Source organism: Thermobia domestica, chromosome 8 (assembly GCF_964235325.1).
Source record: "Thermobia domestica chromosome 8, izTheDome1.hap1.1, whole genome shotgun sequence".
NCBI classification, from domain to species: Eukaryota; Metazoa; Arthropoda; class Insecta; order Zygentoma; family Lepismatidae; genus Thermobia; species Thermobia domestica.
In genome coordinates, this window is record NC_137461.1 from 42,282,882 (window position 1) to 42,310,000 (window position 27,119).

Genomic DNA, 27,119 nt, shown 5'->3' on the forward strand with positions numbered 1-27,119 from the left:
ACTAATTCAGTTAATAACCATTATAAGATCGTGATTCCCAAGAATTTGAGGCATGTTTTAAATGAATATTTTCATAATGATAAATTGGTTGGCGGCCATTCTGGCATTTTAAAAACTTTGAAGAAGTTGTCAAAAAGATTTTCTTGGGAAAATATGAAACATGAAGTTTCAGAGTTTGTTCGATGTCAATTAACGAAAGATGAAAATCAAAAGAAAATGGGTCATTTAATCTCCGAATATAACAAGAGAATAGGTTCTCGTTGGATGATAGATATTATAGGAGTTTTACCCACCTCTAAAGGTTTTAAAAATATCCTAATAGGAGTAGACAATGCTAGTAGGTTTGTGGTGCTGGAAAAGTTAAGAACATTGACTTCAGCATCCATAACCGAGAAATTAATGGATATGTTTAGTAGGATGGGTTTTCCGGAGGCTATATCAACTGGCAATGCCTCAGTTTTCATTTCTGAGTACTTCAGAAAATTTTGTCTGGTCTTGGCATGAAACATATGAAGTCCCTATCATCCAGAAGGAAATATTGCCGAATGTTTCATCAAAACTTTAAAAGCTTCTATTCGTGCTTATTTTTCTGATAAGCAGCACCTCTGGTCAAATCTTATTCCCGATTTAGAGTTTAGTCTAAATTTAAGCGAGTATTCTGGCTTAAAGATGGCTCCTATCGAAATCTTTTACGGACGTCCTACTAACAGCCCTTTGGAGAATCGATGGGACATCAATGAGCCAGATATAGGGGTAAATCAACCCATGAGCTCTGGTTGAATGGCATGAAAAACATGGAAAAATCGTGGAATAAGACAAAGAAATTAATGTCTCAGAGAAGAAGAGAAGTATCGTTCGGTCTCGGAGATAAAGTTCTAATACGTGCTCACGTGAAATCCTCGTTGAAGGTTAAAATTTCAAAGTCTCTGAGTGATAAATGGCTTGGTCCATTTGTGGTACGACGTTTCCTAACACCAAGTACTGTCCTTGTTTCGGACGAATGTAATAATTTGAATTCGTTTAGAAGAAGTCATGTTTCAGAGATTAAAGTATATCGAGAACCTAGACGATAGAATGAATAGAAAACATCTGTAAGAGATATGAAATTTTAAATATTTTGGTAAGAAAATTTATTGTGAAGTTAAAATTTATTAGTCATTTATTTATATCTTGTTATTAAATAATTTTATTTATATCTTTTGTATAAATTTTATTTGTATTATGTATGATATTTATTTTGAAATGACATTTTATGGCCATGAAATTTCAAAAAAATTGTAAAAAATATATATATAGAAGGTAGAGATCCCTTTGTAAATAAGAATTATCTAAATATATTAACTAGTTAATGTAAAATATATTTCAGATTAAACATTTTAAGAATTTGAATTGATATTATTGGATATTAGCTTAATTGTATATATGTAATTATTTATTAGGTTTATATATATACTTAGTTTGTCTAATATTATATTTTTCTATGTTATAGATATCCTCCAGCAAAAAAATTCTGGCGGTTGTAGCATACCATCACTTCGAGCTGTCACGAAAACGAAGAATTGATGCTTACAAGGAAAAAATATAAATAAATATAGTTATTTATATTGTTAGTGTTAGAGTATATCATTTGTTAAAATAATAAGTTCTCTGTTGTAAAAAAAATTTTTTTAAAGAGTAAGAAAAAAGTATAAAAAATTGAAAGAAAAAATGTATGGAGGAACAGACTAAAAATACTTTTTTCTCGGTGTTCCGTGCCAGAGAAGTAAATACTGTTCTTCATTCTTTTTGAATTGTTTTGTTCTTTTTGAATTGAAGTGTTATATTAAATTTAACAAGTTGGAATAAGTTGTCAGTAATTCAAGAAGAAATTGGAAAGATAAAAGGTGATATTTGTGGAGCTAGAAAGTTACAGAGCCGGAGGGATTTCGGTGGCCAAAGAGGGCAGTGAATATTTAGTGAATATAAATCCCTCTTATTACGTTAGTTTACGTTCTTTAAGAGTTATTTCAAAGTATATTTTACGTCTGTTTCCTCATTTACTTCTTTCTGAAATATTTCTTTGTTTAAAAAAAAGAAAATTATAAAGAGAGAAAATTAATAGCGTTGGGCAAATCCGATATTGGATTAGAGCGATTGCTGGATTTGACCTTATATTAGCCAGTAATTCGAAAGTATTGTCCATACGTAAAGCTCTTTACAGGCGTAATTTATTACTTGGATTAGTCAGAATCGCGATAATTTTTAGAAAAATCTGTCTGGCACTGAGCAAAGAATTGCTTTCTTTATTAGTCATTAATTCCAGTCAAAAGAAGCCAAGGTTTCCATTGACGGAAGGAGGTCTGAAGGTAAAAATCAAACAATCTAGATATAGGTGAGTGACAAAATTTGATTTGTATTAAAGAAGTAGTTGTGTCACGTAAACAGTGTAAATTTTGTGCGGTTGTCTGTAGAGTTGGTTCCAAAGAGATAAAATTCGCGGACCTTTGCATTTACTTGAAACCTTAATAAAATTCCTCCCGATTAAGTGGCGAAATACATTTTCTTGATTCTAATGGAGACCTGGTAATTTAAACTAGAACTATTCCCGGATCCAGTATTTCCTATTTCTAATTGTTTTTTTTTTCTTTGCAGCTAATTTACTCTGTGTTTATACAGAGACTAAAATTAATTTCTTTTCAAAGAAAACGAATATTCTCGAATTTTCTCTCCAGTTATCTAAAAGTTTGAAGATTTGCTATTTTAAAAAAGAACATAGTTAATGGTCAATTTTTGAATTAATACTAATCAGGGATTGTTCTTTAAAATTGTAAGAAGGCTGATTTAGACAAATTGTATTAAGATTGATGACTGCGATTGGAGTTTAGTAGTAAACTTGATAGAGAGGAACAATAGATTTGATATTTGCTAAAAATTTCAAGATTTAATTGGATTATTAATTGTTAATTTTTGCTTTATTCTAAAGTATATTGACAGATTGGATTTTCAAGAATATTTTGATATTAAAGCCAAAGATAAAGTTAATTGGATTGAAATTAATCAAATTATTAACTGACAGCGAAAACGGTAATTTCTAAGTTATTTATTTAATGTTTGAATACAGTGTATATTGGCTATTCAAACGATTTAATGGATATACACCTTCCTCATTTTGGTTAATAAAATTGCTATTTTTCGAAAAATTAAAACACTGTGTTGGTTTGTTTACTCTGTTTATGTATGAAGTGTTTACCTTGCTTTCCTTTTAAAAGTGAAATATTGCATCTGTGGTCTTTCTTTTACATCGAAGTGGTTTCGCGATACGGAACAGCCCCTCACTCCCAAGCCCACTCTGCCAGGCTTTATCCGATGAGTCCAGATTGAAAGTTTGAGTTATTTATTAACTTTTTCTTTTCTCTTTTCTAAACTCTCGATTTGGTTTCGAATGTACGAGGCTAGGCGGAAGGGGGCGTTACACCTTGTACCTGAATTTTCTTTACTTGCATAGATTTCGGTGTCGCTGAAATAAGTAGTCACACTACCATTAGTAATACATGCCAGGTTCAACTCCAAATGACATTGGGGTGAGAACAAGTGAAAAATATCTCAAACGACGAATATTAGTGTCGAATTCATAGTGTGAGCGGCGATAAGCACTTAGGTGATAATTTCGATGGACGCGATGGTTTTTAAAACCTAAATCACCCGAGGGATGAGACATGGAAGGGAGGCATTATAAAAAAATATCAAATATGAATAGTATTAGTGTCCAATCCACAGTTTTCCGAATGACTTAAATAAATTGTGGCATTATCTAATGCTGTTTAAAATGAATTCCTTCTCTAAATGATCTTCCAGATGGAAATACAAAAATGTTAGTGTATTAATATACAAGCATATAAGTTCAGGAACTTATTTATCACCCCATTTTTCACATAAGTACTAAGACCTGTTATACTTAGAATATTACATTTAAGGGAAACATTGTTAATAAATAATTAGTTTGTATTAGACTTCGACTTTAAACCGGTCACATATATTATTTATGTCATGAACATGCTACATTGGCTATTTGTGATTTTTTTATAGTTGTAATTTCTCAAACAGTTTTAGGAGCATATATGAGATTATACGGACGTTTTCCCTTAATTAAAGTATATATCTAAAATTAGAAATAAGACTATGAACTAACTACACACATAATAAGCATATGTGTTGCTTATTGAATAGAAACTTACATTTGTGAAGAAGACTTGTGTTAAATGAAAGTAGCCCATGCCAGTAAAAGACAATTCTTTACTACATATTTCCCTTATTATCTTTACAGCTTGCTCTTCTACATGGTTGAAACAATACCACTCACTTTCATAAACAACTCGTTCTAAGTTCTCACTCTGGAAAATAAAAGTCAAATGTAAAAATCTAACGATATGTTTATATCTATATGGCTATATATCTATATCTGTATCCGTCTCTATATCTATCTATCTATGTGTATATCTATCTATCCGTCTGCGTATCTATCTATATGGATAGATATTCCTTTGGATCCAGGAGATTACATTGTTAACAATATATGTTTAAGTAGATTTCAAATGAGATTACTTTAAAGTCGATATTTTTATCATATAATACAGAAGTATGATATGAGATTTCAGCACCACCAACATGAGCATGCTGTGACCTATGTTGTACGTCTTTAAAAACATCCAAAAGTCTATGTTATCGTTAAATGGTTGTTACATCTTGTCATAATTGAAGTATTTTAATACAGTACATCAAGTCCTGTATTCAGATATGTAACGCTCTTGTGTTCCAAACTTTCGAAAACGACAGAAAATAAATATTAAACGTATAAAGATCGAGAATGTGACCTATATGTGACCAATTGCCAGCAGTTGAAATGATAACGTAGACATTAGTATGTCCTCTATCAAAATATATTTTTCACAACCTTCCAGTACCCACAAAGCGTTTTGAACATACACATCTAAGCACTATTTGATAACAAACAGCGATATTTATGTATGTGCCATTTAAAATCTTTTCATTTTCTTTAAAAATAGCAACTTTCCCTTTAATGCAGCTGCCAATAACAATATTTCCACTACTAGTGCGACCACATACAATATACTGTACCTTCAAATATGTTTTTATTTTAAAGCAGAATCAAATAGCCATATTAAAATATGATGTAGATGACTTTGAAGAACATATTTCATACCTTGCTTCCTATTGCAATTTCGCATACTTGTACAAGGACAAGAAACAAAGGTGTTAAACAGTTTGGCAATCATTTTTGTTTGAAAATACTTGTTACTGTAATTGTTTAATAGGAGCAACAAAGTAGAAATTAGTCTTTAGGAAATGCAAGAGTGTTACAAACTAAAATCTTATTGTTCAGCTGGCAATTAATTCAAGCACGTTTCTGGTCTGACAATGTTTTCCTTATAACTTTGGTACTTCTTACATCATGTTTACTAACTCTTTTTCATGTTAAGAGAATAGAAAAGGAATTAAAATTTCAATAGATAGCAGTAACCTTTTCCTCCAAAAGATTTAGATGCTGGAATCTATAGTACTGGCACTTAATCTTGTTTATCTTGTTACGTTATTCTAACGACAAGGAAGGAGATTTGAGAAAATATACAGTACCTAATAAAAGTTCCTCAACTTAGGTAGATGAGTCTTCAATCACAAACTACTCATCACAAATAAAACTTCACCCAGCATTCTCCGAAATTCCGGCTTTTAGGAACATTGAAGAAGCTGACAGTTTTTATACTTCTTATTGGAACATAAATGTAAACATTTACTGTTGTTTGTGAACACGCTACAAGAAAATGGTTCCAGAATTTGAAATGAATTTTGCCGGACGTTTAGTACATTTCTGAAGCTGTACATTTACATCGCTTGGTCAAAGAAACCTAAAGAATCCTAAATCATTCTCCCCTTGCGGTGTATGAGTATTTCAGCTAGTATTCTAGAAACAATGTACGAGGGAGGGGTGAAAAGTTCTCGGCCTGACACAGAGATGGTACTCCGACTAAAATTTTATAGTTCTCGCCTGGGGGTGCTTTTGAGTTGTTCGTATAAGCGACAACTTGGTCGCTTAAGTAGTTTGTATGCAGGCATTTTTGCAGTTAGACGTCTTGCGTGTTAGTTGTGACAACGGATAAACTTGAATATTGTGCGGTAATAAAATTTTTCGTTTTGGGTGGATTAAGCCCTACGAAAATTCATCCGAAGTTGACAAAAGCTACGGGGCCTTTGCTCCTTCCATGTCAACTGTTAAAAAGTAGGCAACTGAATTTACACATGGTCGTACATCCCTCGAAGATGACCAACGTCAAGGATTGCTGAAAACCGCAACCACACCGGAAACAATCGAAAAAGTGCATGATATCGTGTTGGACGACAGGCGAATGAAGGTGAGTGAGATAGCTGAGAGAGTGGGGATATCGGATTTACGGGTGCGAAACATCTTGTACAAAGAACTAGGGATGCGAAAGCCCTGCGCAAGAAATAATAGTGGGTACATCATCATTATTATTTCTAGACTATTTGTTTAAAGTATAATGTCTTACGAATAGTGTAAAGCTTGTACATTAACAGAAACGGTGATGATGGTGATAATAGACAGACGGTTTTAACAAAGCTGGATGAAAGGCAGAAACCCTAAAAAAATCTTACTCAGATAGTTTTTGCTCATCCCAAAAGCAGCTTGAACGATGTTGGGATCGAACCAGGAACCCAATACACAAGAGGTGAACTCTTTACTATTGAGCTACCATGCCTCATTGTTTAGTCTATCGTACATGGTAATATGTTAATGTTTATACTGTGATTTGTTTTAGTGAAAAAGTCGCAGCACTGGAAATAAAGCCATTCATATTATTATTGTTAAATTATTATTATTATTATTATTATTATTATTATTATTATTATTATTATTATTATTATTATTAACAGTTTAATAATAGTATTATTACATTCTGAGTCGAATGGAGAATGCGAAATCCTTCTGTACGATTGATCAATGATTCCATCCTCAGTTGAGAACAACGTCACCTCACGAGGCAAAGCGAAATATATTTGGATCAAGAAGTTACAAACTTCGACTAAGAGTATTGTACTAGAAATAGTTGAACACAGACTTGTACTAACCATACCTGACGCAATTTACCGTGGAATATATGTTCAACAAGAAAATTTTATAACCTATAGAGAAATTAATTTAAGTCTTATTACTATTGTAAGTCTATTAACTGCTGTAACAATCGATTACCTCATTGATAACTCGTTGACCATTGAATGAGTAGAGAAATATTTGCAAGAATACTGCAACTTGATATCCTGCAAGTGGCAATAAATCATAATAGTCATCTATCTGCAAATATAATATGGTAAGAGTTATTTTTTTACAATGTTTTGGTAGGTACTTTTTTTCTTTAATCATAGCAAGTTTTAAACTTTCAAAACCTTATTTCAATAAATAACGTTTTAACCCAAGGTAGCCTTTCCAGGATTATTTAACCCATAATTTTATATATACCATATTTTATATATATGTTATGCTTTTAGAAAGTATCCAACAGTAAGATAGATTCTAATAATTAATTAAATCAAGTACGAGTTAGGTTAGTTATGTATTTATTACAAACACCTCTTTTAATTCAATACACACAGCTGGGTTATTTTATTATAATGATAAATTCCTTTAAGTACTAATCTTTAAACATAAATATTTGCATATATACTGACCAATGCAATTCGACCAGCTGTCAACTTTTCACATGTAATTTCGTAAGATTTCTTTGTTAACTCGGCATAAAGTCTGTTTAGAAATTTCCACATCTTTTGTAAATATTTCAACTGTAAGTTCTACGCAAAAACAAAAGAATTATTTCAGAGTTGAAAAAAGTATAGTAGTCTCCCAAAAAATATGAATTTTATATTGATGCAGATTTATAATTTCAAGCTGGAAGAGAGATAACGAAAGATGAACCTTTTAAGGTTTAAGTTGTGACTACCTCAGGTGATAATATAGACAATGATAAAGATGTAATAGTTTCTTAAGACCTAAATCCATTGCATAAAACCGTTATACTGTGTTGCTGTTGATGTTCTACGTCAATCAAGGTTGAAATCTAAATTCTACCGCTTCCGATTTAATACAATGGTAACAGAATATCTGGAACATAATCTGTGGAAAGTAAATCTATTTCGGAACGTTGTTAATCTATATGTATTATTGTTTTATCTCAGTGGAGATCAATATTAATACTGGAGGTATAAATAAATTCTTTACACTTCCAATTTTAGTACAATCTTATGTGTGGAGATATATTTTCTTGAGAAGTTTAATAGATTCCAAGAAACCTTTTTCTCTAATCATTTTTATCGTTTGGTGGTGAACGTTGAAACCGGAACTACTACCAAATATTCCCTATATTCGGTTTCTATACTGTAATAAAGATGAGTATGGTATTTCCTTCCGTTTCAGAATCGATTCAAAAACGTTTAAGATTATCCCTCTTATTTTTGCTTTATATCAAGGAATATAAGAAATAAATTACTGCTAAAGGTGTACCATTTCCGGTTTAGTAGAGTTGGAAGGTGACATGTCTACTTTGTATTCCGAGCTTGCTGAAATTTATTTCAAGAAAATGTTTATATTTATGTATTACTGTTTATTGTGAGATTAACATTGGGACTCTGGTGAAACACTGTTGACATTATGTCCATCCTGCTTTTAATAGTAGAAAACGGTTGAAAATATACTTCTTCCTTGAGATTTTGAATCAATACCAAAAGTCGTCCTGCTGCGAAGTACGCTGTTTGACTTAAGTAGTAACACTGAGAAGAAGCCTACGGTTGAGATACACAGCAAACAAGAAACCACTTGTTGATATCTCATAGATTTTGTTTCATGAATGTCAATATCTAAATTGAAAGTACTAGAAAAATCCAACTATCTTTCATTTTGGAAGAAGGTTCCGGTTGGAGAGGTATGTTTTTTTCAGATACTGGATTTATTTTTTTAACAAAAAATACAACATATGTACCTCTTCTGATTTCATTAGTCTTGCGTGTGGGAATTTAATATATTCCTGAGATGCTCAATCGAACATAAAAGACTTTTTTTTGCTATAGCCACTCTTTTTGTTCATGGCAATCTACATTTAAAGAGAAATCAAATTTATTTATATGAGTTTCGATTGGAATAGAAAAGTTAATGGAAAACATGGAAGCAGTTTAGGGAATATTGAATCGACTACAAGATACTGCTTCTCGATACCTCTAATTGTGTCTAGTCTGATGCCTGTCGTAAGATAGATAGACAGACAGAAGGACATCGGACATAATTATTCTATAATATTTCCAAATTTTGGAATATTTATGAAGTTTAAAATGTAACAAATTAAACACATAATAAAGTTGCGAATTTGGTCTCTTCTACAACCCGAAGTTTTAAAATAAGTCCCATGTAACATCGATGCTGAGAAATCACTGAAAAACTTCAAACGTTAATTGAAAATGTAAAAGTGGACACTACGAATTGGTTAACTTATTCTTGGAAAACATTAGTTCAAAATTTCATGATCATCAATATGTCCTCCACGCGTACTATCAACCTCGTAGGTGGACATGAAAGTTTACCACATCGTATTAAAGCTATCACCGGCCTATTAACATCATAAGATGCACAGCCCAAGCTGCAATTCCACTGGGAAACGACTTGTTCTGACTCAGTCATTGGCGTAATAAATGTAGTATCATAATGCAGTATACCATGTAATGGTGTGCCATTTCTATGTAATTTGATCACCATTAGCATATCTTATTTCAATTGTTATTGATAATGTCGCGCGGGTAAGATTCGTACTCGTTTAGGACGTAGACTGTTGCCCATATGTAAGTATATGTAAAGTGAACAGTGTGATTAGAAACATTTGTGCTTTCTCTGTTGTTAAAGTCAGTTAAAGATTGTTGTTAACTATACCCCTTATATTATTGTACCAACCTCGACCCTGTATTACGATTAACATGAGGTGTCGATATTCTATGGATTGTGGTTTCGTACTTGTATAACTGTCCTTTCCCATATAGGGAGGATTATTACCACAGCAGGTCACTACTAACATTTATGAGGTTGTGTTATTTACGAGATGCTCGTTCCCAGCTATCAGTTCACCAAAACATAGCTATTCTCAAACTCTAGTATATAGCCGGTTTTCTCATTCTATACATAAGCAACATACTGGGTGATCGAGCAACATTCGGGGTGAGATCTCAGTCATTGTCTGGTAGGTAGTTTCGGCGTGCTATGGGACCTGTCACTCAAAACGTAGCTAATGATCGCAATGTTTTGGCTGATTCGTTTATATAATTATGATAATTCTTTAGTTCTAAATATTGCACACGAGTACATAATTCCAATGTTTAAAGTAAGAAATATGTGTGAGGATTTAAAATTGATTCCCAAAAGTTTGGGGGTCATTGTTGGCTTCTGATGAAGTTCATGTCTTTCAAAAAGTTTTGGATACAATTAGTTGGCACACAGTGTATGTGTATCAAACTCGTAATGAAAAGCCTTTTAGTAAACTTTATAACACTTAATTATTTTCTTCTTCCCGGACATTATAGTCTGAATCAAAGTTGTGTATTCACGTGTTAACCTTGACCCTTGTATTTAAGCAGTCTTAAAAGCATGAAAAATCCATTCTCAAGTACTGAAATCAGGGGGAAAGGTATTTTAAACATTTGGTAATAGTAAGAGACCTACTCTTAATGGTATGTGATATTCGGATCATTTTCATAAAGCACTTCTGAATTACAATGGATCAATTATTGACTAACTTCTTTTATGTTGTTGTGAAACCGCAGTTTGGCATTGTTGCTCTTGAAGGCTGTTTTCCCTTCATTTTCGTTTCTCGGGTTTTCTTTACAAATTAAAGTATTGAAGAAGAAACATATACACTTCGGTCTCTCTTTCTCACTATATCAACACCTTGGAAGAGAAAAGGTGAATCCCAAAATCGGGATGTTCGGAAATCAAGGTGAAAACTTTCAAGATAGCAAGTACTTCAAGATAGTAAGGCGAATCTTTGTAATAGAAGGTGGCTCTACTCAATGCATTTAGAAACTGTGAGAATACTAAGGGAGAACTAGGGCAAAACGTGGTATCTATATGTTGTCCAGACGTGTCTGATGCGAGGATTTTTTTTAAATCGATTTTCTCTTCCAAGGTTCTGATATAAACATATAAAAATATTCTACAATATTTGTTTGCCCGCTTGAGTACAAAATCTGAAGTGGACTATTATAAATTTCAATCATGAACTTTGTGGGTATTGAATATAATTTACTTCTACGATTCGTTTGTGCGACACGAAACTCTACATGTTTATGTAAGATTGTAAACGTTAGATGCATTAGTATGTAAATTCGTGTACTTAATCAATATTCGTATTATACTTCCTAAATGAATATCCGTGTAATGTGTCCCGCATATATGTGTGTTTTACAAGACATTGCAAATTGTTCAAATGTATAATTTATCATTATGGCATTCAGTGGTACAAGTGATGCTTCGAAGAGACGAAAGACATGGAAAAAGGGTGATCCGGTAAAAGAGTTTTTCAAAAATTGGACGTCCTTTACTACTTCTTTCACACAATCTCCGATGTAACGTCGCTCGCAATCTCATACCAACAGCAGTGTAGTGAGTGATGTTAAGGCGCCAGTAGTCTTCATATCTCGGTTTCACAAACCAATACCGATCCATATTGCAGTAATGATTAAAAAAAATCTCAGTATCCATCTGTTTCACCTTAAGAATCTGCCGAAACGTTATTTTAATGTACTAAATATAATGGTTCTGATTCATGTATAAAATATGGTTTTTAATTTATAAAAGTTGAAAAAATTCTTTTAGGGATCAGGTATTGTGTGTTGCTACGTATTGTGACTCAAACTTTGTTCATATTGATGGCCTTGTTAAACACTTGTATGCATCTGATTGTGCATAGAGAAAACAAACATATGTGGCATACGCATTTTACTATCGTAAATCCTGTAGTTTTGAAACTTAACGTGCGATTATAGGTAATATCGTACAGTAAACGTTATATGTACCCTGTACGTACTTAATTTGAATTTTGATAGGTAAATTAGCTATCAAAAAGTTTGCATATCAAAATGGATATTATACATTATTTATAACTAACTAACTAACTCTATGGCCTATGGAACCCGGAGGTTCAGTGCCGCGTTCACAAAAGCTCTCCACTGACTTCTATCCTTAGCTAATTGGATCCAGTTTCTACTTTGTATTCCTATCTCTGCAAGATCCATCTTAATATTATCCTCCCATCTGCGCCTAGGTCTTCCTAATGGTCGTTTTCCTATGGGTCTACCAGTCAAGACTTTGAAAGCGTTTCTACTTTCTTCCATTGTAGCTACATGACCTGCCCACCTAAGCCTCCTAGACTTGACGACCCTAACAATGTTGGGTAAACCGTATAAACTATGTAGTTCCTCGTTATGAAGCTTCCGCCATTCCCCATTCTCGTTCCTCTTGGGTCCGAATATTCTTCTCAGGATCCTGTTCTCAAATACTTTCAGTCTATGTTCTTCCCTCAGAGTAAGCGACCATGTTAGGCAACCGTACAGAACAACAGGCATGAGTATCGTTTTATATATTTTAAGCTTCAAATTCCTCGACAGAATTCGCGACGACAAGAGATTTTGAACCGAATAGTAACACGAATTCCCTGCTTTTAGTCGACATTTAATTTCTTCGTGAATATGATTTTCGTCTGTTAATATTGATCCTAAATATTTGAAAGTAATACATTATTTATAACCTAATATTATTAATATTACGTCAGTTAAGAATGTCATTCATGTACATTAGAGTATTAAAACCAACAGTATTCAGATTATAAGCGCCGAACATATCAGTTTCATTGGGAAGATATTATATTCGCAAACGCAACGAGTTTTTTTTGAAAGTTTCAAAATCATCTTCCAACTCCTATCCAAACTCTGGGTCTCTAGCTAAATACTCCAGAACAGGAGAGAGCAGAGTACAACTGTTTCCATCTAAACGTGGCACTCAGGACCAGAGATGGTATTATTTTAAAGGTACCTATAATAGGACAATGCTACTACTTCAAATCCTAGGTGGTTAACTACACCTACACTTGAATTCACTCGAATACAGCACCAAGTAGACGAGAACATTTCTTTTGTATTCTAGAAACATTCTTGTGTTATTTTTCTGCGAACAATAACTTGTGACTTTTGATGTTGATGACGTTTTCTCGCACCTTCTTCATCTTGTTTCGCTACCCCTCTGGACGGACCTAGACTAGCCAGAGACGTAGTGATACAAAATTTGAAAATGCGAGTTGGCTGAGTTGTTTATTAAATTTAATCAAACTACAAAGGTTTTTGGATGCATCGAAATATCAATTATGTTTTCTCAGAACGGTATGTCACAATCCGAACGTCTTATATCCCGTAATTGTACTATTTAAAAGTATTATTTACAGACAGTTCTTGAGCCCGCTTGGGCGATGTTCGTCTGCAAAATGGATGACATTCTTCTTTGGCCAATACACCAATATTTTTGAAAAGTATAGTACCCCTCCACATGACAATGTAAATAGGTTTTTCTACTATAGTTCTTTAGTAAAACATTTTATAAATGTTATAATATGTAAACAGCATTAATAATACTTGTCTAAGCGGGGATGAGTGTAAATAAGTTGAAATTTGTATTGTATTTACATCCCTTGTGATTGTTTTCTGCTAGGCGACCTGCCTGTTTTTTTTTTCCGTATAGGTGTTACCACTTGTCAAGCTTGTCATTTGTGGAGTGGGGAAGTGGAAAATTTTTAGTTATGTTTTTTTCTTTTAATGTTGTGTGTATATTATAACGCTTTGTTAGTGGGAAACAAGATATCAATTTGAGCAGAAAAGATGTAGGTTTGTAGTGAGACATTCTGAGCTCAAAGAGGAAGTAATGTAAATAAGATATTAACATTCAAAGGCATGACCTCATTTCAGAAATCTGAAAGTATTGTTACTGCAAAACCGCTGGCGAGTAAAGAGAACGGCACACAGAAAGGGAATCTAGCTTTTTTGGAGCCCGTGACCGCTGAATAACTACAGGCTGACAGAGAAATCAGGAGACACCAGTCCGAGATACGGAACTTCAACTGTAAAACCCGTACTGCTCTTAGTAAATTTTTACAATACTTATATATAGTAAGCTCAATGGTTCGAATACCAGAATTGAGCACGGGAGTGAGTTAGTCTATATAGAAAGCATAGCTAGTGAATATTAAACTAGTTTCATTTAGTTTATCGTGAGATAGTCAGGGTGTCCGTGATACACCGAGCTTCTACTATTGAACTACAGTATTCAATGATACACGTTTTACAAGGACAATTCCGATATATATGTAATAAGTGAGCTGTTCAGTGCAACAGATAGACAGATTGGTGAACAGTACTTTTTAAAGTTTCTCTCGAACAATGTTGGACTTCTTACAGACCTAACAGCAATGTTTTTTTTTTATTTAATTTTGAAGCCGTCCGACACAGGAAATGTTCGTTCATAAGTGTTGTTGATTCAACTGTATACTTTTGTGGGACTTGTGTACCACGCACCGCATACAGTGATAATGTGTGATCAGTCTATGTCATGCCCACTGTAAATCTACTACCAGAACTTTACAACAGTTTAGCGGTTGTTTTTTTTAAACGTTACATCATTGAGGACGATATGCGTCAGCTAATCTACAAGAAACCTTCCTAATGGGAAGAAGGGAGTGCATGCATGAAACGGAAGAGTTCAAGTCATAAGAAGACGCCGCCTAGAAGAGGACACCATACTCCAACAGGACGATTCATCGTGACAATAACTCAATTGTGGCCACACACATTTTCACTTCAAGTAACAACAACATTTTATCGCATTTTATTTTTTTCTTGCATAAAGAAATGTAGAGTGCAGTGTGATATTTGTGAATATCTTTTAAATGAAATTAAATTTAACACATCGTAACTAATCTGGAATTCGTTTATTTCTGGAGTCAATCCTGATGTTATAGTATGTTGATACGAAGAGGGTTGAGTACAAATGTGTATACAGTATACTACAATGTCTTTTATTTCAGTCAGATGTCGGTCTATGGTTTCGAGGCAGATGACTGCAAATATTACTACCTTGGAAAATGAGTAATATGTCGGTTACCTTTGACTTCGTTTCCCATCTTAGGTGGACACGCTAGTACACTCGTAGAATATGAGTCACTCCGTTAAAGTCCCTCAAGGTAAGCAACATGAACTATGAGCCTATGTAAATTTTTAAATTGGGTAAACTTGTTGTTTTTTTTTATTAATAGCTTCAGCATAGGATTTACATAGGGACTATTTTGATTATTATCAATTTAAAATTTTCATTATGGAGTCTCAAGTTTTTCTTTTAGTCTCTAGCGCACTTATTCATTATCATAGTTCATGGGACGCACGAAGACAGACGGTATTTCAAGTTGTGAAAGAAGACCGCTGTCAGAAGCAGAGGAGACCTTACGGTCTCTCCCACCTTATACAACGTATAACTGAAAATGTATGTTTTATAATAATTTAAGTATGAATGTTCCATCTATATATATACTTCTCCAAAATATAAATGCATGCCCGAATTTTACGAAGTTCCTTAAAATTGTAGCTTTGGCAACATCGTAGTCGATGTCATGGTAAAGGAAGTGAAACGAAAAAATAACGAGACTTATCAACACAGCTCACAGTTTGCTGTTTGAAATACTCACTTTTCTTTCTATAACTTAATATAATGATACATTTAGAACATCATAGTACTTGGTAAGTACAGAAAACGTGGTTGTAAGTAAAACACACATGCTTTTCGACTACAATATTCGTTACAAAAGGGAGGGAGAGCTGTTATGAAATTCGTTCACTATTCATGAAATAGGACTGGAATTTCATAGTTGTTTTGTTAGCCATGCCAGCTAAGTTCTTGCTTTCTGTGCGGATTTAGTACTTTTGAACCTGGTCCGAGTCCCATTTGATGCTCTTACTTTTTTCCATTTCGTAATTTTTCTTTTATTTTTGTCGTTCACTTTTATAGTCTTGTATTACACGGAGGTGATGGACAACTTTTTCATTTATCCAAAAATAAGAAGTTCTACAAGTGTAAAACTTTTCTATATGTCCGACTGTGATTCCTTCTTAGTGCAAATTACTTCTTGCATCGATCCGTAAGATTTTCGTAAACCTCAAAATAATTCCGGAGTTCTAGTGTCCAGAAGATCACCATCAGCCCTAATACTTCCTTCATCACTACCAGAACGCAGTTCATATTAACATTATTATTATTATTATTATTATTATTATTATTATTATTATTATTATTATTATTATTATTATTATTATCATTATTATTACTAGTAGTAGTAGTACTATTAGTATTAGTATTAGTAGTATACGCTTATTTAGCGTGGGAGATCCCGGATCGACTCCTGGCGGGAGCTCATGTGGTTTGGAGCTTATGTTAAGCTGTAGGTTTACTTCTCATATATTCTCGCTGCTGAAAGGGGTCCTAACACAAAGTCAAATATATTATTATTATTATTATTATTATTATTATTATTATTATTATTATTATTATTATTATTATTATTATTATAAGTAGAAAATAGAAAAAATGGTTTTAGGGTATTAAATTTGGTGAGACATTTTATTTCCTCCCAGTTTGTTGTTATACCCAGGATCGTAACTTGTGGGGGGCATCGGGCAACTGACCCTTCTAGAAAAGCTCCTCGCCGTTCGATGGGGGCCAATGTTATGGCAATTTCTTTTATCCCATACACAATACGAAGATTAAATTATAAATGAAGCATCAAACAGATTCAGTACATTATATAAACAAAACTGCACAGAAAAGGTAAATGAAACAAAAATTAGTCTGGGACCCATTCATTAAAAAAGTCTGCTATTCGGCGCCCTAGAAATAATATGTATTAGTGTGGCTTTGAGATTTGGCAATTTTGTCCCCTTAATTAATTTGTCAAGTATGAAACAGGCTCAAAGGCGCAACTAATGGAACCACAGATCTTGCTGTGCGGGAGGACCCACAGACTCCGGGGGTCCATAAAAAGTAAGAGAAAGAGGGAGCCCAAGAATTAGAAAAACAACTTTTTTATGGAACCCTAATACATGTCTTAATGTTTGCCCTCCTCCCCAGAAATATCTAAGTTACGGCCCTGGTTACACCTATGGACTGTATGTTGTTATCTTGGTGTGTCAGAACCATTTTAGATAGGATTTCACGGCGATCTCACATTTTTTATTTAAACGTCTTAATTGCTCTCAATAGCAACACCGTTTGCTACAGTCTATCTCACAAGAATGCACTCAGTTTCATGAAACATTGGTCATCATCTTGCCCGGAACAATCTCTCATGAGTATTTTGGGAGTGGAGATGAGGTGTGTTCTCTACTGCTTTCAAATCCGTGTTTTTCAGGTTCCAAGTAGTAGTGTTGTCAATGGTTAAAGCAGCTCGGCTGCCGGCTCAGTCAGCACCGAACCGAACTGAAAAGTGAGCCGACCCAACAAATCATCCAAGCGTGCCGGCTCGAGCCGATGGTTCATCCCAAATGAGCCGGCTCGAGCCAATGGCTTATCTGAGTCGATCCGAACCGAGCCAGTGGCTTATTCCAATCATCCCAACTCGAGCTGGTGGCTCAGTTGAACCAAGCCGGAGTTCAAGCTACACCAGTGACTCAGGGCTAGAGTCGAGCAGGTTGACACCACTATCTCCAACTCGATAAGGTTTCTGCATAGCATAGCATATCGTAAAGAATTCATCGACTTAAACAGTGTTTAGTAGTTTTCCTCGGTTCAGGTGAGTAGGGCCATGGTTTTCATGCCCCTTCTTTGGTTATGACCCGATTTTTCTAAATCATGTCCTTAACTTTAACAGTTTTCTGGGCATACAGAAAAGCAACTGAGAAAGGTGATAAATTTCCTTCTATTGCTTGTTGAAATCGATAGAAAGCAAGATCGCCTAGAGTATACTCGAGAGGCACACGTAGAAGGCAAATATACAGTATATTCACCATTCGCCAACATTATTTTAGTATGAGCATTGATTGTAAAGTTACTTTTCAAAAGTAGCTGCTCTACAGCTACATGATAAAAATTGTAGCTCGCTACAATTATTTGCTAGTTTTCCAGAAACGTATTCGCTACTTAAGCTCTTGTCACAAATACAGTTTAATTGACATCATGCATTATAATATATGTCATGAAGTTAAAAGTTTGGTTAAAACATTACATAAAAGCTTTGTCTATCAATTTGCATTTCACAGTAAAGTATTCATTTTGTTTGCACTTTTAAAGTATGTATATATATATATATTACCCCTCCCCCAAAAATGTATATGGTTTCACTGCTAGAATGGCGCGTAGGTTTATTTTAAGAGTCATTTCTATCCTTTTGACCGATCGTCATTACGCAATTTATTTCAGAACATTTTCTTGTAATATTGTTGCAAAATAATTGGGGACAGAAATCAGAAAACAATCGTAGTTTTTCCTTATCATCATGTAAAATTTTACTAAAAATTGTGAGGAAATGTTGGAGTTACAAAATATTTTAGCGGCCTGAAAAGGTTTATTTGTAGTTTAGTGCAAAATTTGCTATACACTATAAAAATATGTGGCTCAGCTACAGCTACAAGCTAACAATTTAGACTTGTAGCGCCGCTACATCTAGAGGTACAAAATTTGTAGCTACCTATTGTAGCTTCGCTACAAATAGTGCGGTACTTCCGATCCGACTATGAGTTATATAGAATTAACAAATATCACCTAGTATAATTTGTGTCATATACTGTATATAAGGAAAAGTTGATGACAAAGCAGCGCGATACATTTTAACCCATAAAGGCCCAAGTTTTGTTTTTAAATAAAACATCTGGTAGACGTGTTTCAGTGTTTTTAGTGAGAGGAAAAAAAGGAATAAGATTTTTTAAAACCTTTTTATTGATTAAAACTTCCAATTTATGTACGATCCCCAAATGGGGATCATGGGACATGCCGTGAATATATTTTTTTAGCATAGATGTTTTTGTTGAAAACAATACACATATATTTTTCTCAGTTAGCTCTGCAATTGTAAACAAACCTGTATGTAAAAATACATTTATGTAAACGTACCTAAACAATAAAATATGCAGCTACCGGAAAAATACAAGATAGGTAAAATGATGACATATAGTTTTAATTTGAATGTCTTTACCTTTCTTAGTTTTCAAACTGCAGATGGATTTGCTCGACTTTGTGATACACATCAAAGCACTCCATGTGCAAACCAACATTGCACTTGCAGCATTGTTTCTTCACATTGATTTTACACACCGCATACTTTCGTTGCTTGCCTTCGTTTGTCCTTTACAAAGAATACCCAAATGGATTTCTCGTCATTGCATGCGCTATATCTCTACCAAATTTTGTCTTTCTTGCAGTTGGCCGTCCTAGATTTCTAGGGTCTGAACACGATTTCAGAGATAAATATCTTACAGCTATTCCCCTACGAAACTGAAGAAGAGAAATCTTATATGATATGCAGTAAATTGTATGAGCGTTCACAATACCGAAGTCAATAGCATTTGCGAAAAGGGGAAAGTACCATTTTTCCCTCTGATTCTAATTCTATATTTCTCTACATCCCAGTCCTGTTTGTCAACTCCCCCCATGTTCTCGCTGTAATTATGAATCATCAAGGGTTGGGCTACTGCAACGTCTTGTTTTTCGGAACGAAAATATCTTCGTACGTTGACTGTCGGAAGCACAGTTTCGTGGTTACTTAGCACTCTCACGCACCGATTATCATTCCAAACAACTGCAAGAACCCCATTGTCCTCATCAAATCTGTAATCATAGGATCCTCTCTTATCTTTAGAAAACTCTTTGTTTTGTTTGAGTGGGCAGTTATTCATTCTGTTTGATCGCGCAATTCCTGTTACGCTTTCTCCACAAACTTTGAGCTGTTTCAAGAGCTTGTGGCTAGTAAAAAGACGTCAAAATACAAGTGATGAGCCATAGGGTCTTTTATTACCGATAGCATCTGATGAACAACTGCTTCTCCAAGTCCCATGCTTTGAGAGTAATCTACGCCTTTGCCTTCACAAACACTCACCTGGAAACAATATCCGATCTCGACCTAACCGGCTTACCTCTGACAAATTGCTTTAGAAAGTGATGGCCATAATACCGAACCATCTGTTCGTCAATGCTTAACTTCTCAGAGAAAATACCAAATTTCATAAAAGCCTTGTTTAACATATCAATAAGTGGTCAAATCTTGAAAAGTTTGTCCCTCTCACTAGGTGGAATAGCAGCGAGATCTTCGTTGTCATTAAAATGAATGTACTTCTTAATATCCATAAACCGGTTTCTACTCATGCACTTTCTAACAATACCTACATTCATATCATCATCTTCGCACCAATATAACCCTTGTTGGGGGAGAGCGTGATATCCACTAAAAATAAGAATACCAAAAATTTACGAACACAGTCAGATGACAAAGAAAAGTCGTGGTCATTACTCTGAAATGCGTACTTTACACTTTCTTGAACAATATACTCCAAGACTTCATCGCTAAAAATAGTTCAAACACTTATACGGGAGTTTCCCTTGTACACAAGATATGAGCTCCTCACGATTAGTATTCCAAGTATTGGTCTGTTTAGGCAAAGAAGAATATTCACCATCCTTCTTCAACCAGCGACTTTTATACGAACTTGTTTTTTGCTTCTTGCGAGGAAATTCTAGACTGTTTGAAACACTTTCAGTTTCGTCACTACTTAACTGAGTGTCGCCCGAGGTATGAATCTCAACAAAACCAGGTACATCGGGCAGAGCTGTATCAACAAATTCTTCATCGTCACCCTACTCAATATCAGAAAGTTAGTCTACGTTATCAGGAGGTAATTTGCAAATGTCAATTGGAGAATCGTCCTCTAAATCTTCATTTTCGAAGGAACCAGGATCAAGAAACAAGTTTTCTACTTCTTTGAGTGTCAAATACTTTCGACTCATTTTCTAAAAATGTTCACAAGGAAATTGATCAAAACTAAAACACACTAGTCTATTCTGATAGCTGATTTGGCGTACATTAGACGAAAACGCAAACAAAAGCACAAACCTAACGTCCATACTTCAAACATTAGCTTACAATCACTGTCTATCCCTCCAAATGAAGCAAATCTGGGAAGTGCTACCACCTAAAACACAACTTATTATCTGGTGCTTCCATTTGTGATGCAATTGCCTGTCAATCTACTGTATCTTCAAAACAGTCGTGGAAACTCACAGTACAATTCAAGGAAATACTGCTCTTTCCTAATCTTTACAAATAGAATAAAAAACAACACGCTATGGCCCATGATCCCCAAATGGGGACCAATGTAATTGCATATATATATTGAACTTGTTTTAATTTATTAGAACGTAAGTTATTATTTTGTGTATAACAATGCCAAATATTGATTGCATACGTTAACTGTAATATTGAAGTACAGACCGGAACAAATAAAACATGATATAAAGTTGAGAGGATTACAGAAAAAAAATTAATCACCGATCCACAAATGGGGATCATGGGCCTTAATTGGTTAAAAGTAACATTAGGCCTATTCAAAATTACTCTATATATATTCAAACTTTTGGGCTACCTTTTAGAAAATTTCATTTCCGATAATTCACGAATCTTCACGCTTACGCTGTGAAGCACGAGAGAACATCAGCGTTTCGTTGTTGCCCAAATTGATACTCATTAAACACTTTTACTGATATCTCCATTAGAACAGCAGAGTGCATTAAAAGTAAAGAAAATGTGAGCTAATTGTCACTTGAATATCTTTTCGCCAATGAAAATCCTGCGGTGCTGTATGGATGCGAAACATGATGTTGTAAACAAAACCTGTATTTTTTTTCAATTATAATTCAATATTTTTTTTCAATTTTTTTTTAGTGTTTATTTTTTAAGTCTCCAATACAAACCATGGCCCTACTAACCTGAACCGATAAAAGCTAATGAACACTGCGTAAATCCATTAATTATTCAAGAAAGCTATACGAGAAATTTATCGAGTATTAAAGTTACACCTGACTTTACAAGAACTTTGTTTTGTAACAATCCTCTTCACAGCCGGACCAAAGATTTCTTTAAGGAGAGATCAGATACAGGAAAACTCACTAAGCCGAACATAGAGTCACTTTCATAAAAGAGACAACCGACCTAAACCTAGCGACGAAACTCGGCCCATTTGAATAAGTTGAGTGAAACGTGCCAACTCTAATTGCGCAATTGGTTTAAATGGTCGGCTCGCGGCTTGTTCACCACAGAGCCGAGCTTAGAAAGACGGCTCATATATCACGTTTACCGAGATGTGGCGGACCTCAACCGAGCCGAATCGAGAGGGTGGTTCATCTGAGCCGAGTCGAACACAGCAGATAGCTCATCGAAACCTAACCGGCTCTGTGGTAGGCATTACCAAGTGTTTATTGGGTACTTCTACTAGAAGGATATCACCCTAAAAATCCAACTGCATATGCGCCAATTGCTGAGGAACCTTGCAACTTCTAATGCTAATGTGAGAATTTACGTTGCAGATTTCTAAAAGGTCAAAGGTATTTTTTTTAACTTCGCTGAAGTGCACCTTCAATAATACTGATCCAGAAAGCTTTGATGTTACCCATGACAATATTACAAAATCAAAACTTTTGGTGTGCTATAGAAATTATAGGAATTTTGTATCAGAAGTTACAACATCCTCTGATGAAGTCTTGAAGATATAAATGTGGCAGCATAAGGAAAATATTGACGAGGTAGGTTCCCAAATCTGAATGCTGAACATAGTTGGCAGCGAGTTTGGTGTTCATTATAAGTATACGTTTCCCCTCGAAGTTGAAAGATCGCCCTGTGCAGGATCTAAGATATACGAAATAGTGTCCCAGTATGACCTCAACTCACTTTGATTTCTCTTCAGACAAGCTTTTCTATGGGAAAATGTGAAAGAGATCTCACTTTTGATCACATCATTTAACTTTAAAAAGAGGATACAACCATGTTGCTAAAAAATATCGTAATTGAATGTATCGCTTACATCCACTACTTTAAACCTGAGACAAAACCGATTTGAAAACAGTAGAGACCACACCTCATCTCCTCTCGAAAAGTACTAAGTGATAATGTTAGGAGTAAGGTGATGGCCAAGATATTATGTAACTGCGTGCATTCTTGTGAGATGCGATTGATTCTAAAAAACAGTAATCCTATTGAGAACAAGTAAGACTTTTAAGTGAAAAAAATGTGAGATCGTATTGAAAATGTATCTAAAATGGTTCTGATACACCAAGACAACAATAAAGTCCATACTGGGAAGAAATAAAATGTCTCACCAAATTTAGCACCCTAAAACCTTTTTCTATTTCCTATTTATAATAATAATAATAATAATAATAATAATAATAATAATAATAATAATAATAATAATAATAATAATAATAATAATAATAGATTTTGAGTTTAGCGCCCTTTTCAGCAGTGAGGCTATATGAGAAGTAAACCTACAACTTAAAATATGCCCCGAACCACATGAACTCCCTCCGGGAATCGAACACGGGTCTCCCACACCAAAGATTCGTATAATAATAATATATAATAATTGAATCCTGCAGAGGCATAATGAAGCGTCTAAGCGGGAGAAAGGCAATATATATGTAGATTTCCATAGTAAATGTATGTATTCCGTACATTTGTGCAATATGCCGCTGTCGGATAACGCATTTTTCTCAGTGTGAACATTATCCAGTCGATTTAAATAATACTAAGCTGACGTAATAAGGAAAAAAACAGACCTTCTGCTCTCTTTTGTGGAGATCCAAAACTTCAAGATGGGAGTCTTTTGTACAAAATGCTACCTTGGAAATTATTCGAAAATGAAATGGCCTCTATCACGGTTATATTAGTTCCTAAAGTTAGTAGCTATATCTTCTGTCCCTCACTTGTCGTTTGCTGATATAATCCAAAACAACTTCCACTATACTTGAATGAATTATTTAATTTTAATAATGCTCATTTAAATATAACATTTCCTTAAGATACAATATACATAAATCTAATCAAGATGAATTAAATGGGATGAGTAATAATGGATTTCCATGCATAATTTGCGATTAGAAATAATTTTATGGCACTGAATGGTAGATATTCCGTTGCGAATCTAAAGCTGTTGATATTTTTAATGCTGGAATAGTTTATTAAATTAATTTTGTACTGTAAATAGAGAATATATATCGTTCAATATCTATCGTTTGTTTTATTTCTAATAATGCTGACACACTGAAGAAAACATGTAGCGTACGTAACAGCGTAGGTTACATGCTTAAATCCTGTAGGTTTTGGACTTACCCTACGACAATAGGTAACATTGTAGAGCAAGCGTATAACTGAAAACCGGAATTTTGTACTGGTAATACTTTCCGTATAAATATTCCATCTATACCTAATTTCCGTATGAAACAAAAATTTGTATATAGCGTCACACGTACATATGGACGTATATAACATATAGCTGAAGTATGTAACATACGTCTACGTACATAATATATCGAAGATTGTTAGATGTCAGACATCATGCGGCGACATACCGTAGCGTCTAAAGAGGGAAAAGCCAACATGTAGCATAATGATAGCATACGTTCATTCTAGCAGATTGCCAGAGTAATCTTACGGATTCCGTATATTTGTACAATATGCGGCTGACCGGATAACGCATTTTTCTAAGTATCTAAATACTACTTATGATGCAAACCTTAAAATGTACTTAGATCATTTTTTTTCAATATTATGTTTAATGTCCCTTGATTGAGTAGAGGCATGTCTTAAGTCTGAAGAAATAATTATAATGATTTGATAGATTTGTGTATCAATACTGTGGCTCAGGATGTCTCTATAACATTGTCACATGGTTATTCCTTTGTTTTCTTTCTTTGAAAGGAGTATCGAAGAGTTTACCGTTATGTAGAATTTTCACTTTATTTTCAATTGCTAAATAATGTTCTATGTTCTCCTAATTGTATATACCGTCGCTGCGCCTCAACGAATCTCTATGTGTTAAAACCACAACTTTTCAGGAGAAGGAAAAAACATTACAAACCCTTAAACTTTTGTCAGATACACAGTAGCACTTGAAAAATATAATAAAATCTATTCTCAGTATATTATGCACTAGACATTGTTGTAGCTTCCCTCAACAATAATATATTACTATTTTTATGTCTATTGCGCCTTTATAAGCACATAGAGGATTTGTATACATTAATCAGTACGTACGTGATGAGAACCTAAAGCCTTTAATTTCAATCTATTATTTTTTCATTGTTGTGGCGAAAGAATTGAATATTCACTCATCACATTATAATGGACGCTGTCTGATAGCTTTCAGGTTTATTTGCACCTCATAACTGATTTTCGACAAAAATGTCACATAGCGGTTCTTCGAGGCGCAGCGACGATATACGTTATAATAAAGGGTATTAGTTATCATAGATTTGTTAAATGTGTTGATTGCATCCTGAAAAATATGTTGTAGAAATAATTTGACTGAGAGTGCCGAAGATGTCTTACGAGTAACTTCCAAATTGAGCAATAATTCCGGACAAAAATAACAAATAGAAACATTTACCATCACATTTTGTTTCGTATTATTATATTTCTAATCATTCATATTCACCTAGAATTGTCTAATATTGTTAATATTCACATTTAGTTTCGTATCTTACCATAGCAGCATAGTATGCTGATAGGCATAGCTCCATCATTGTTACAAGGAAGGTCTGCAAAACAAGTGGAGAAAATATGTCCTCTATCTCATGGTACAAGCTGTGGAAAAAGCAATAGCACGTTAATAAGTGAACGTAAAATAAAGTGACATTTTAAAAAAAAATGTAGATTATTCATAATTAAAAATCGACAGCATTTTTCATAAACAATACACTGAAAGAGCCAGATAAAAGTATAAATTTTAATAATCAAACCTGATCTGGCATTGCAAAGATAACATACAAACATACATATTATATGTGATACTAGCAGCGTTCACCCCGCTTCCCTGCGGTCACCCCGGAACGCAATAAACGTTGTTACTTAGATAATTTTTACTTTTTCGCTTTCATGTGATATGATAAAAACCATAAAAGATTGCAGTAAATGTTAACATTATATCGCCTGTCATTTATGTTAACCCGCCCCGCTTCGCTGCGGTCACCCCGGAACGCAATAAACTTTGTTACTTAGATAATTTTTACTTTTTCGCTTTCAAGTGATATGATAAAAACCATAGTAGATTGCAGTAAATGTTAACATTATATCGCCTGTCATTTATGTTAACCCGCCGAGTGACACGGTCATGCGGGTTGCATATAAATACGTTTATTTTTATACCTATGATGAACTAACAAAGGATTTGTACGTTATGGACACTTGAATGGTCAATTATCTCAAGACACTGGTAATTAAAAATTAAAGTGATATGATAAAAACCATCTAGGGTCCAAATCCTAATAACCCCCCAAAAATGAAAGAAATTGGTTCAGCCATATTAGCGTGATGAGGGAACAAAGGATTTGTGCGTTCTCTTTTATATATATAGATTGAATGTTAATGCTAGATGCGTTGAATTTTTATTTCATTAATTTACGCTGAGTTTACATTAAATGTGTTCATTTACATTAATAGATGCAATTAACACGAATTAATTCTTTCGGAGCCCAAAGCACAATTAGAACTTTGAATGAAAGCTGATGAATCACGAGAGCAAATCGGCCGTTATGTATGAGTATGCGACAAGGAACGTAATCATACAGTAGTGATCCAGGACAATTTCGATTAAATTGGCTGTTAGACACCGGGCATGAAATGAGCAAATATCTTTTCTGTACGAAAACTTTTCCTCGGGTCAAATGTTCCCATCCCAAAAATTAAATTCTGTGGTAGGTGCACGGGATGACGTGCAACCTAGCGAATGAA